The sequence below is a fragment of the Panthera tigris genome, chromosome A3, assembly GCF_018350195.1.
Source record: "Panthera tigris isolate Pti1 chromosome A3, P.tigris_Pti1_mat1.1, whole genome shotgun sequence".
In the NCBI taxonomy this organism is placed as follows: domain Eukaryota; kingdom Metazoa; phylum Chordata; class Mammalia; order Carnivora; family Felidae; genus Panthera; species Panthera tigris.
Window position 1 is genome coordinate 37,285,784 of NC_056662.1, and position 13,619 is coordinate 37,299,402.

Sequence of the window (13,619 nt, forward strand, 5' to 3'; positions counted from 1 at the left end):
TATGTATATTTGGTAGGAAAAGTCAAGGCTTCCTGGACGATCTGTTGTTTGATCTGAGTCCATTAGGACTTTGAAGTTACTTCACTAACCACTGCATAATGGAGACCAAAGGTCTAGGAAGTGGCTTTCCAGATAGAACAGAGAAGATGAGCAACATAAAGAAGGTGAGGAAGCAGAGGCTCTCTGGACACAGGTGTGAAGAACTGCTCATCACTAGCAGAAATAAAACCTGTAGATACTGAAATAGGGGGAAATATTTTTAGTTATTTTAAGAAGCTAAAAATATTGACAGGATTAGGTAAAAAGCAAAAATAAAGGCAACAAAATGAAGGAGAAAAATTTTGAAAGATATTTCACTCAAGAGGCTCTATGAATGGCAAATAAGCACATGAAAAGTTGTTCAACATCACTAGCCATGAGGAAAATTAAAATTAAGACCATGATGGGGGGCACCTGGGTGGCTCAGTCGGTTAAGCGTCCAACTTCAGCTCAGGTCATGATCTCACACTGTGAGATCTCACATGATCTCATGATCTGTGCTGACAGCTCAGAGCCTGGAGCCTGCTTCAGATTCTGTGTGTGTGTGTCTCTCTCTGCCCCTCCCCTGTTCATGCTCTGTCTCTCTTGGTCTCAAAAATAAATAAAAACATTTAAAAATATATAAATAAATAAATAAAATTAAGACCATGATGAGATACTACCACATACCTATTAGAAGAGCTGAAACCTGGGGCCCTTGGGTGGCTCAGTGGTTAAGCATCTGACTTTGGCTCAGGTCATGATCTCGTGGTCTGTGAGTTTGAGCCCCACATCAGTCTCTGTGCTGACAGCTCAGAGCCTGGAGCCTGCTTCGGATTCTGTGTCTCCCTCTCTCTCTGCCCCTACCCCACTCATGCTCTGTCTCTGTCTCTGTCTCTGTCTCTCTCTCTCTCTCTGTCAAAAATAAGTAAACATTAAAAAAAATTTTTTTTAAAGAAGAGCTAAAACCTAAAAATGGTGGTAATACTAAATGCTGGCAAAGATGTGGCAAAACGGGATCTCTCATACACTGCCAGTGGGAATGTAAAATGGGAGAGCTACTGTAGAAAATAGTTTGGCAATTTCTTAACAAAAAAATAAAACACTAAACGTATGTACCATAGCATTCCTGAGAATTTACCCCAGAAAAATAAAAATTTATGTTTGTACAAAACCCTATACAATTTGTTCACAGTAGCTTTATTTGTCATATCCAAAAGCCAGAAACAACTAAAATGTCCTTCACTAAGTGAATGGTTAAATAAACAAGGGTATACCATACCATGGAATGCTTCTTAGTGAGAAAAAGGAATATACATGTAACCACTTGGGTGGATCTCTAAGGTATAAAAAGCCAATCTGATTCTATTTATAACATTCCAAAAGGCAAATAGAGATGCCAAACAGAGCAGGTATTACGAGGGGTTAGGAGGAAGGGTTTGTGTTACCTATGACTAGGTAAAAGGAGAGATCTTTGTGGTAGTGGAATGGTTCTGTCTCTGTGTAGTGGTCATTACAGGTCAATCTCTGTGTGATTAAAATGAAATAGAACTATACTGAGGCGCCCGGGTGGCTCAGTGGGTCAAGCTACCGACTCCTGATTTCAGCTCAGGTCATGATCTCACATTTCGTGAGATTAAGCCCTGAGTTGGGCTCAGTGCAGACAGTGTGGAACCTGCTTGGGATTCTCTCTCTCTCCCTTTCTCTGCCCCTCCCCTGCTCATGCACACGCTCTCTCTCTTTCCCCCAAATAAATAATAAACATTTTTTAAATGAAGTAGAACTATATATACACATGCGCCCAGGTCCATTTCCTGGTTTCAGTGTTATGGTCACATAAAATATAACAACTCAGGGAAACTGGGTGAAGGTTACATGGAATCTCTCTGTACTATCTTTTGCAACTTCCTGTGTATTTATAATTATCTTAAAATAAAAGGTTTAAAAAAAGGTAATACCAAGAGTCATCAACTACTTCATACAATGGGACCTAAAAATGAACAGCATTGTTCAAACATACCTATAAATTTGATAGTCTTATTATCAAAGTTTCCAAAAGTACACAAGACTTAGCTTGCTAAATCTTCCCAAAGCACTATAGACAACACTCAGATCCAGATACAGAATGTGAATCTTATCTGTTCCCTTCTTGCCACTATCCCCCATTTTCACAAAGGATACTACTGTCCTTACTTTTTTTTTTTCTAACGTTTATTCATTTTCAAGAGACAGAGAGAGACAGAGCATGAGCAGGGGAGAGGCAGAGAGAGAGGCAGACACAGAATCCGAAGCAGACTCCAGGCTCCGAACTGTCAGCACAGAGACCTATGTGGGGCTTGAACTCAGGAGGCTTGAGATCATGACCTGAGCCAAAGTCGGATATTCAACCAACTGAGCCACCAAGGCACCCCCCTGTCCTTACTTCTAACAGCATAATTAAACTTTGACTAGTTTTGTGTTTTGCATAAATGGAACAATTTATTTTGTTTTTGAGTATCCCAATTCTTGTCAATATGCTGATTACATTTTTGTATAACACAATCTTCCTCCTTGCCCTAAACCCGTATTTTAAGAAAAGAAGGATGATACCTACTCCAGGACTAGGTATTAAGTGCCTCAATTGCACTTAATGATGTAAAAGTCCTTTTCACTCCCAAATGCATGTGAAATGCTTCCTATATATTTCCCTTGTGGGCAGTGAGGGGAAGATGTATAGAGGATCAGGCCATTGTGAGATGGGGACAGGGGGTATTCTGTGAAGCTGCATTCTAGAAATGATTTTCAACTCAGTCTAATGCTGCTTTTTGAGATAATTATGTGTGAAGTGTGGTTATTTGTGCCTTCACTTTTTTAGTTCAGTGACAGGAAGTGAATCACCAAAGATGTTTTGATTGCCTAAACAAGATCCAATTTCAAGCAAATCTTGGTAATGTGTACATGTGTGATGCAGACAGAATTCCTTTTTGGGAACTGACTGCTAAAGGAAGTTCTCCAACCTGACAGGAGGGAACGTTCTGTGAATCTCTCAAAGGGAAGTGGAGGCTAACAGTGTAGCCCCTTGTCTACCCTTGTGCCCTGGTGTAATCACTCTTGGTTAGGTGCCCCCCACCTCAGCCTGGGTTCAGGTACAACTCATTTTGAGATGAAGGACCCTCCAAAGATCCTTTTGTCCTGAAGGCTACTGCTATTCAGAAAAAAAAAAAAAAAAAAAAAAAGTCCTTTCCCTTAGAGCTAATATTAAATCAGGAAAGGTGTGACTTTATGACCATAAAGCATTTCTAAGCCCATGAGAGGTTTTTGTTGATGTATGCAAACAGCTATTAGTGAAACAGGATGAAGGTTTTGATAGCTTTTTCTGTCATAGCCTGTAAATGAGAGATACATTTTATACCCACTATAGCCACTATAACTCTCTTCCACATTTGGGCTGCATTTGTTTTACAGGAATAAAGAATAACAGGAAATTGTAACTCGAGGTATACACCCATATGGTATAGTAAGTGCATCAAGGAGATAAGCTTCCAATTGAATCTTAGTAATGAAATCAAAACATCTTTGATGATTCACTTCCTCTCCCTGCCTCCACTGTACTTACGTTATAAATAGACACATTTGTATATAAAAGTGTTGGAAAGCATTCCGATGTCAAATTTATATTCCGATTTTAACTTTTAGGTTATCACAATGGTGTGATATACTCATAGAATAGAATTAGTAACTACCTTTTGAAATTTACAGCCTCTTTTAAAATGTTTAACAGATTAGTGTATTTTCTTTATTGCACTGAATATAATTTTGCACACACCTGCTCCCCCCCCTTCCAACCCACCATGTGATAAATCGCTATGGACTTTTGAGTGACAGTCTATGCAATTGACAAGCCTAGATTCCTGTCTTTGCTTTTTCCTTATTTTTCCTCCCTGTTTTGAAATAAGTTGAATGAAAACAAGCAAAAAGAATCCCATAGCAATGGATTAATTGATACTAAACTTTCCTCACTATCAGGTAGATAACCAAGAGCACATTAGGAACAACCACGTAGCACAAAGAAAAGCAGTCCTGTAGAATACATTTTTTTTTTTTTACTGTTTATCAAGGGAAAAAAATCTATTTTCAAAAAAAAGAGAAAAGCAAATCAATGTCAGTTCTGTTTTTTACCGCTGCACTTTAATTTGCAGTGGCAAAGACAAGTTGGCCTTTTAGGACCATTGATTTCATTCCAAAGTATTACTGTGTATAATATTAGCTACCTTCCAAATTCCAATAAAAAATGATAGTCAGTGGGATGATATTTGTGATTCAAAAGGTTTTCCAATTGAGGAAACAGAGTAATAATTGAGAAAACAGTAGTAGTCATTATCTTTTTATGACTATTATATGTTTAATCATTGCTTTGTGGGAAAAAACATCCCACATCTTCTCCAGTTTCCTTACAGGTGCATCCCTGTAAAAGAGCTCTAAGGAAAACAGGGGCCCCTTTAAGGAGTAAGTGACCTGGTCAGATAGCCACACAAAATGCAAGACATTTTCAGGATACATTTTCAATTCAGTGCAGAATAGAAATTCCAAATGAATGACTAGTTTGGACCAATAAACACGCCGGTTTCAGTTTTGCTTCTGTTCAGTAGATTTTAGAGAATATAACTTTGTTCCCAATATTTTCAGCCCCGCTAAATGCATTTGGGTTTCCTTTCAGGTGAACTTTACAACACATTTAGCTGATATTTTGATTTCATTAAGCATCTGCTTAAAATATAAGTTCAAATGACCTTTCTAAAAGTTTGCATGTTTATAAACATCTGGAGGAAGAATTTCATTTTAACATACCATCTCTGAAATGTGTGTGTGTGTGTGTGAGAGAGAGAGAGAGAGAGAGAGAGAGGCAGAGAATGAGAAAGAATTTATATGTACGAAAATTTTTTATTAGTGAAAATTTGTTTATTTTTAGATAACGTCAGAGTGAGGCTTTCGGGCTCCATCACAAAGTATTATGGTTTCAAACACTTTATTTTAATCCATTAGATCTCACAGCTTACTTACACTACTTAGGAACATTTTCTTTTCCTTATGCAGAGCTGTGAGAACAAAAGAACCACAATAAAAATAGCTGGATCCAGTGATGGCTCTTCTTGTGTATAAAAAAGAGAGCGTAACCCTCCCACACAGCCCGGAAAGACTGCTGGGCTTTATACAAAACTACTGCATTTTGAGGTTTCTTGAAAGCGTTATTAACGTTTTGGTAACTTTTCAACTTTCCTTTCCCTTTTCCCTGCATTTCACTCGTTATTACTGGGCTGTTCCAGTTAGTGACATGAAAGGAAATTGAAGTTGTAAGCTTTGTGATACATAGCTTAGCTTAAAATAGCTCTTCCACTTTTAAACTGTATATGCAGGTTTATCTTATTTTTGTCAAGATTTCACAAACATTCTTGCTCCTATATGTGTGACATGGGATTTTCAGTCTTTATTCTGGAGATTATGTTAGGACAGTACACAATATGTGACACTGACTGAAATTAACATTTTATGCCCTAGCCTTTTATTATACTGTAACAGTGTTAACATTTAAAAGCATTACATAACCTGTACTTATTTTTTTGAGCATGCACTATATTTTGTTACTAAGTTTATCATCAAACCTTATGTCAAAGAATGTTATTATTATTTTTTCTATAGGACTAAAGTGTTCCAACTCAAGGAATATTCTGCTTTTTGATGAAGCAGTTGGGAAGTGGTATATTGACCGTGCTTCATTTAAAGGAGATAGTTCATTAACTACTTAATAATGCCAATGATTCTTTGTGCATAAGGACCTCCTTTTAAAGAAAAATCAATTGAATGTCTTGTACATAATAGTGTTACCCTTCAACATTTATTGATTGGTAAAATTGAGGATGACTAAAAGATATCAATTAATCCAACAAAAATAATTTGTGTTTTACTGATCACAAAAGCATAATTTTGAAAAGTAACATGCAAGTAGTATTATTTATTCATTTCATAAATAATGTTTTTTGTACTCAAGTACTCAACTTCTGCAAACATGTTCCAAGTTTTCTTCTCCCATTTGTCTAGGATCCATCCCAGAGTAGGAGTCTGGTGTGTTACTCTAGACAGGTTACTCTAGGCATTAAAAATATAATGAGCTACTCAGTTCAGAAGAAACAAGTGATTAAAAAAAGAACAGCCATATGATCTAGCTGAAGTCCTGAGTAGATAATTTGCAGCCCCACGTCTAATGCAGCATTATTCACAATAGTCAACTTAGACAACCTAAACATCCTTTGACAAATGAAGGTATTAAAAAAATGTGATGCACACAGACACACACAATGAAATTTTTTTTAAGTTTATTTAATTTGAGAGAGAGAGAGAGAGAGCAGGGGAGGGGCAGAGAGAGGGAGACAGAGAATCCTAAGTGGGCTTCACATTGTCAGTATGGAGCCCCATGTGGGGATTGATCTCATGAACCATAAGATCATGACCTGAGCCAAAATCAAGAGTCGGACACTTAACTGACTAAGCCACCCAGATGCCCCCATGAAATATTAAGTAGCCTTAAGGAAGAAGGAAGTCCTGCTGTTTGTGACAACATGGATAAGGCTAGAGGGCTCTACGCTAAGTGACAAAAGTCAGACAGAAAAAGACAAATACTGTGCGGCATCAATTATATGTGGAATCTTTTTCTTTTTTAAAGTTCATTTTATAGCTCATTTTATAGTGGTTGCCAGGGGCTGGGAAGAAGGGGGAAATGGGGTCATGTAGGTCAAAGGGTACAAATCTTCAGTTATAAGAAGAATAAGTTCTGAGGATCTAATGCACAGCATGGTGACTATCGCTAACCATCCAGTATTATACACTTGAAAGCTGCTGAGAGTCAATTGTAAGCATTCTCAACATACACACAAATGTTAACTATGTGAAGTCATGGATGTGGTAATTATCTTGATGTTGGTAACCTTTCCACAATGTATATGTTTATCAAACTCTCATGTTGTACACTTCAAACACATATAATTGCATTTGTCAATTATTCTTCAATGAAGTTTAAAGAAAAAAGAAACAAGTGACCTTATACGACTGTTAGCTCACAAGTCGGAAAAAAAAACAGGCTGGAGCCTCAAAAAGAGTCAGATGGATAGAGAAGGGGCATCAATTACTTGTTTTGAAACCCCAAAAAGTTACACAGCTTTCTCAGAGCCTCATAGTACAAATATTTTCAATTTCAAGGAGCAGTAGTAATTACTAAGTACTCATTCATAAGAAATGCAAATCATTAAGCTACTCGTTCACTCTTTTAGGTTCGTAAATGTCAAGTCTGAGGTGGTTTTGAATTTGATAGGCAAACTGTGTTCACTTGGGTAGATGCAGCACTACATCTAGACCTTCCATGGCTGAACAAGGTTTTTACATACATTAACTCTTTAAAGACAGAGATGTAGACAGTATTGGAAAGCAGTCTCCAAAACAGTCTTACAAACACATCAGATTATCTCTTGTATCTCTTTAGGAGCATAGACAAAGAAAGTGACTGATCTTTCTAGAAGATGAAAAAAAATAATAACTTCTTTTTGATGAATGAAGACACACAAAACTAAAGGCAATGTGTGAACCAGGATTGGATCTCTGACCAGGAAAAACAATAGTATAAAGACATTATTGATATGATTGAAGATATTTGGATAAAATCTGTTGATTGGAAGTTAGTATTCTATCAATATTAAATTTCCTGAATTTGATAATGTACTGTGGTTAGTGATGTGAGTGTCCTCATTCTTAGGAAACATAATCTTAAGATTTAGAGGCAAATGGGCATAGCTTCTGTAACTTATCTTTGGCGGTTCAGAAAAAAAAAAGCGTTTGTGTGTTTGCGCATATGCAGGAGGAAAGAATGAGAGAGAACGATAAAGCAAATGTGGCAAAATATTAGTAATTGGTAAATCTGAATGAAAGGTATATAGGATTTCTTGTACATGTCTTGCAACTTTCTGTAAGTTTGTAATTCTATAAAAATGGTAACATTAAAAAGAGAATAACTCTACTTTCAAAAAATAGTTATGCCAAAATACCCTCAGCATTATATGCTCATCTACTATTTGTTGTTCCAGCTGTTGAGAGCAGCAGTTATCATCTCCAAACTAAAATACACACACACACACACACACACACACACACACACACACACACTCAGTAATTAACTGCTCCCCAGCTGAGGTGCAAGCCTGACTTTTATTCTCACAGGAGATGAGACTGGCTATCACCAAAAAGAAGGGAGGTATGTGAATTGAGCAACTCTTTTGTTTTAGTTGGTACTGTTCATAACAAATCACTTTACAATTTAGTGTTTTAAGGGGCGCCTGGGTGGCTCAGTCGGTTAAGCGGCCGACTTCGGCTCAGGTCATGATCTCACGGTCCGTGAGTTCGAGCCCCGCGTTGGGCTCTGTGCGGACAGCTCAGAGCCTGGAGCCTGTTTCAGATTCTGTGTCTCCCTCTCTCTGACCCTCCCCGTTCATGCTCTGTCTCTCTCTGTCTCAAAAATAAATAAACGTTAAAAAAAAAATTTTTTTAAACAACACCAATAAGTTTATTATCTCTCATGATTTTTGTGGACAGGAATTCAGGAACAACTCATCTGAGTGTTTTTGGTTTGAGATCTCTGGAACAGCCAGAGATTGGAGCAGCTGGGCACTCATTGCATGGGCCCCTCTCTCTCCTAATGTTGTTTCAGAAACTTTCCATGTGATGTCTCCACACGGACAGACTGGCCTTCCTCACAACAAGGTGGCCTCAAGTCAGCTGCACTGATTACATGGGAGTGAAGAATTCTAAGAAGCTGTCCTAAGAGAACCAAGTGGAAGCTACATCATTTTTTGTTAAACAGCCTAAGAAATCCATGGGCATTCATTCCTTCAGACATAGTCACAAGCCTGCCCAGATCAAGAAGAAACATAGACCCCACTTTTTGATGTTACGAATGTCAGGCTCACGTTGTAAAAACAGCATGTGGGATGAGAGATTTTATTATGGCCATCTTAAAAACTACACTCCGTCACATCTTTCTAACACATAGTTGTGAAATCACATGAATACAGATGAGCTCATAATGCTCTTTCTCATAGAAGGGCCACAGAAAATTATGATGTAGTCCTAGACTGTTTAAAGTCCCAGGGCCCATAGAGGAAGAAAAGTTATCTGTCTTTATATCAGAGTGCCTAAACCACTGCTTTTCAGTTTGTTTCATTTCTACAATTTCTAGTCCAAATATCATAGCCATTCTGTTTAAAAGTGAAAATGATACCCTTGAATCACAGAAGCTCTTTTAGTAGAGCAATACATAAAGGTAAGGATGGTCAGTGACTTAATCAAGAGTCCTCTTGAAAACAGCCTGAGGCAGGGTCTTGGGTATAGGTAGTTTACTGGGAGGTTTTCTAGATATCAGGAGTGAGGGGAACAGAGAATGTTAACATGGATAGGGAGATATTCAATCCAACTGTCCATTATGAAATTGGCCACAGTTGTGGGAAATTGGAGCTTTTGGTAAATGAGTATTAACAGAGAGAAATAATGATCCATCACCTTCCTTCCCCATCAGCTAAGGGTTGCTCCAGTGGGTATCGATTACCCCCACACTTCCAATTAGGCTAAAAAAGGTGCAGAGCATAAATCAAAGGACAAAACAAGTGTCATGAGTCATATAAGTTCTTTATACATTTTGGATATTAACCCCTTATCAGATATATCACTTGCAAATATCTCCTCCCATTCAGTAGGTTGCCTTTTGGTTTTGTTGATGGTTTCCTTCACCGTGAAAAACAGTAAAACCACAAACAATCTGACTAGAAAACGGGCAGAGGACCTAAACGGACATTTTTCCAAAGACAATATACAGATAGCCAACAAACACATGAAAAGATGCTTGACATCACTCATCATCAGGGAAATGCAAATCAAAACCACCATGAGATACCACCTTACACCAGTCAGAATAAGCAAAAATATAAGCAATAAGAGGTGCTGGGGCACCTGGGTGGCTCCATTAGTTAAGTGTCTGACTCATGATTTCAGCTAAGATCATGATCTTGCAGTTGTGGGATCAAGCCCTACGTTGGGCAACCCGCTAAGCATGGAGCCTGCTTGGAATTCTATCTCTCCTTCTCTCTATGTCCCTCCCCTGCTCGTGCTTGCTCTGTCTCTCAAAATAAATAAATAAACATTAAAAAAAAGAGAAATAACAACTGTTGGTGAGGATGTGGAGAAAAGAAACCCACGTGCACTAGTGGTGGAAATGTAAACCAGTACAGCCACTGTGGAAAACAGTATGGAGGAACTTCCTCAAAAAATTAAAAACAGAAATACCACATGATCCAATAATTCCACTACTGGGTATTTATCCAAAGAAAATGAAAACATTAATTCAAAAAGATATATGCATCCCTATGTTTATCGAAGCATTATTTACAATAGCCAAGATATGGAAGCAGCCCATGTATCCATCAATTGATGAGTGGATAAAAAAGATGTGAGAGATGTGTGTGTGTGTGTGTGTGTATACATACATATACATGTATATATGAATATTACACAGCCATAAAAAAATGAGATCTTGCTATTTAAAAAAAATTTTTTACATTTATTTATTATTGAGAGACAGAGCAAGACAGTGCATGAGCATGGGAGGGGCAGAGAGAGAAGGAGACACAGAATTTGAAGGAGGCTTCAGGCTCTGAGCTGTCAGCACAGAGCCCGACGTGGGGCTTGAATTCACCAACTGCGAGATCATGACCTGTGCTGAAGTCAGATGCCCAACTGACTGAGCCACCCAGGTGCCCCGAGATCTTGCTATTTGTAACAATGTGGATGTACCTAGAGGTTATTATGGTAAGTGAAATAGACAGAGAAAAACAAACAACAAATGATTTCACTCATATGTGGACTCTAAAAAACAAAACAAATGAATAAACAGACAAACAAAAAGTAGAATCAGACCTATAAATACAGAGAACAAACCGATGGTTGCCAGACTGAAGGGGGTGGGGGATGGGCAAGACAGGTAGAGGGGAGTAGGAGTGACAGGCTTCCAACCATCGAATGGATAAGTCATGGGAATAAAAGTTACAGCATAGGAATATAGTCAATGATTATATAACAGAACTGTGTGGTAACAGATGGTAGATACACTTGTGATGAGAACATCTCATAACATATAGCCATGTCTAATCACTATGTTGTACACCTGACATTAATGAAACAATGTGTATCAACTACGCTCAAATTAAAACAAAACAAAAAAAAAACAAGTGTCATGACCTTGATACCACCAGCTGCATCACAAGTGATTCTAAAGGATGTGAGCTGGGGCCCAGAGACATGCAAAACACTTAATAATGCTAACAACGCATTCAACACTTAGTGACAAAAAGGCTGCTTTCTTTGTGTCAGGAAAATAATTATAAAATATTAACAATTGTATGAAAAACATTAACAAGTGTAGTGTGCTGAGAGCCTAATTGTTAAATTTTCAGGAATTTTGTGAGACAGTTAAAACCATTATTAAACATTAAATTATATAAACTTTCAATTAAAAAAGTTATTTTAAAAACAAAGTTAATAAGCATTCATAATTCATCACTTTCTAATTAGTTTACTACATTTGCTCTTATATGTATTCTTGAGATTATTTGTCTTTTGTGTCTATATGGTTAAAATAGTACATAATGGTCCCAAAGACATGGTCAGTGGTGTCACACTGGCAACTTGAAATCAGCCACAGTAGGACTATTTATACCGTGACAACTGGCCACCACTACAAATCAAGGTTTTGTATTTAAAAACTAATAAAAATTAAAAAAAAAAACAGATTGTTAAATATTTTCCAGTTTCCCAACAATCAATCATTTTTGTTTGTGCTTTTATTCCTGCTACTTCCTGTTAATGCCTATTTCCTCCCTTCACCCCCATTCCAGCAACATCAAGTTTATGTTCATTCCCTCAAGGAATAAAAGATATAATAAAAGGAGAGAAATGACTGTTTTCCAGACTTTTAAGTTTTAAAAGCTTAGACCTTGTAAGGGGAAAAAAAAAAGCTTATGTGTACAGATAATAAAGTAGATTCGGGAGAAGGTATGATGTACAAAAGCAAAGCTTACAGTTTACGCACTCCTCAAACCAAATAAAGGACTTTAAGAGGAAGGAGGAACCTGAAGGTGGTTATCCAAAAAAGGAAAACCATGAGATCTTAGGCTCAACTCTTTGGGACAGGATTAATAAAAACAAAAACAAACAAATAGGACAGATTTGAAAGCGTGAAGTAAGGAAGCAGATTGACCTCCTTTGGTAAAATCCCAGGTAGTCAGCAAGACCCCAGGATAGAATAAAAGCAGATTATGTCTAGACAATTGGCCCTGATCAACCTCATAAAGACCCTGCCTTCAAAACCATCATGGTATGGGGCTGTAGAATATCTCCTGCAGACCCAGGATGGCATGGCAATAATGAAGGGATCCAATATCCCCTCCAGGCTGCCCACTCCTGATGTGGCACAGGAGCCCATTTGTCTAGCATGCTTGAGGTGGGAGAGAGAAAGCCCCATCTAGGATCTTGCAGACAGAACCTTAGGACTATGCTGCAGTAGTCTATAGGGCCAAAGACTGAGAACCAAAATTAAGGATGGCTCAACAGATGTTAACATGATAGAGAACCCCAGATCACTAATCCCACACCACTTAAGCTATGGCACAGTGAAAGAAAGCCCCTGAGCTGACATGAGCCCTAAGCAAGCATGTGGAAACCTTGAATTAACTAAAATCAGATTTATGCTTTATTGTGGTGCAGGGTCTTATAATAGTAATTAACTAGAGTTATAGAAGATAAAAACAGCTGACTTTCTTGCATACCTTAGTTTGTGAACTTGGACTGGTACCTGCTGCACCTTGATGGGATGAGAAACAAAGTTTTGAAAACATACCTATTTTCTGAGTTCTTTTTGGGTTGTACTATTTACCACATCAGGCACAAAGAGTATACCTGTTACCTCCAAGGTTCAGACTGATAATAGTTTGTATTGATTGAAGTAGAGGTTATGACAGTGGGAGTCCCTAAGTGATCTAGGGACTTTTAAAGGAGGACCCTTTGGAAACATGAAAAGGGTATTATTAACTCTCTCATGTCATGTCTAACATCTGAGAAACATTCTCTATCAAACATCTATCTGAGGCATCAACACACTGGAAGAAACCTGTATTTTTCCTTCTCTCTTTATTTGGAAGACTATTATTTTTACAAATATTCATTGCCCTTCTGTGAGAGGGAATTCCACTTCCCTATCCCATTGACATCTGGCTTGCCATATGACTTGCTCTGACAAAGAAATGTGGGATAAGTAACGTATGCCATTTACAGGAGATTATCTCCTATGTTCATATTACCGTTTTTGATCAGCAATATTCTAAAGGTAGGAAATTGAATGTAAAGATGACTGCACCTCTTCACCTCTCCCTTTGTCATATGACCTTGTAGCAACTCCCATCAAAGGTAGAGTTTCTCTTCCTTAGAATCTGGACTGGCCGAGGACATGATTTGGCCAATGGAATGTGGTAGAAGCA